At 51.6% G+C, this 1,091-nt stretch overlaps 1 protein-coding gene across 5 annotated transcripts in view; it reads left to right on the forward strand.

The window, feature by feature from the left end:
* The window catches only part of cyth4b (cytohesin 4b), a 35,678-nt gene that overhangs the window by 31,296 nt on the left and 3,291 nt on the right, over positions 1-1,091 (forward strand). The window contains exon 13 of one of the 5 annotated variants that reach the window (XR_007898142.1): positions 783-987. The exons of the other annotated variants lie outside the window; for them this stretch is intronic. The gene's annotated coding sequence lies outside the window, so the exon portion shown is untranslated. The remainder of the gene's footprint in view (positions 1-782; positions 988-1,091) is intronic. 5 annotated transcript variants of the gene reach the window in all.

Here is a 1,091-nt window from a genome sequence, read left to right on the forward strand (position 1 = left end):
GCGACAGATCGGCGTGATGACCAAGCGATGTGTCCCGCGGTGCCATGCCCATCTTGGGACTCGAGTCTGAAGCCAGTGCTGAACTGGTCTCATATGCATCAACCCGAGCAGTGTGGCAACTGCTAAGGATGCCATATGCCCCAGGAGCCTCTGAAAAAGTTTCAGTGGAACCACTATCTTCTGTCTGAATGCCTTCAGACAGTTCAGCACTGACTGTGTGCGCTCGTTCGTGAGATGTGCCGTCATCGAGACTGAGTCCAACTCCAAGCCTAGAAAAGAGATGCTCTGAACTGGGGAGAGCTTGCTCTTTTCCCAGTTGACCCGAAGCCCCAGTCAGCTGTGGTGCATGAGCACTAGGTCCCTGTGCGCACACAACACATCACGAGAGTGAGCTAGGATTAGCCAGTCATCGAGATAATTGAGGATGTGGATGCCAACTTCCCTTAGCGGGGCAAGGGCTGCCTCTGCGACCTTCGTGAAGACGCGAGGGTACAAGGACAGGCCGAAGGGGTGGACATTGTACTGGTATGCCCAGCCCTCAAAAGCAAACCGCAGGAAGGGTCTGTGTCGAGGTAAGACAGAGACGTGGAAGTAAGCGTCCTTCAGGTCTACCGCCGCGAATTAATCTTGATGTCGGACGCTCGCTAAAATGCGTTTTTGCATACGCATCTTGAAAGGGAGTCTGTGCAAGGCCTGGTTCAGTACTCGCAGGTCCAAGATGGTCACATGGTTTCTCTTACCACTGCTACGCTGATGACACGCAATTCTACTTGTCTTTCCAGCCCAACGACACCACAGTGACTGCTTGAATTTCTGCCTGCCTGGCAGACATCTCTGCCTGGATGAAAGAGCACCACCTGCAACTCAACCCAGCCAAGACTGAACTCCTTGTCTTTCCAGCCAACCCTGCTGTTGAACACAACATCACCGTGCAGCTGGGTGCAACTACAGTAACGCCTTCTGTCAGAAAACTGTCAGAAATCTAGGGTAACCATCGACAACAGACTAAATTTCACAGACCACATCTTAAAGACTGCAAGATCATGTAGATTTACACAATATCAGGAAGATAAGACCCATCCTCTCTGAAC

The sequence above is a fragment of the Myxocyprinus asiaticus genome, chromosome 9 (genome assembly GCF_019703515.2).
Source record: "Myxocyprinus asiaticus isolate MX2 ecotype Aquarium Trade chromosome 9, UBuf_Myxa_2, whole genome shotgun sequence".
Classification (NCBI taxonomy): Eukaryota; Metazoa; Chordata; class Actinopteri; order Cypriniformes; family Catostomidae; genus Myxocyprinus; species Myxocyprinus asiaticus.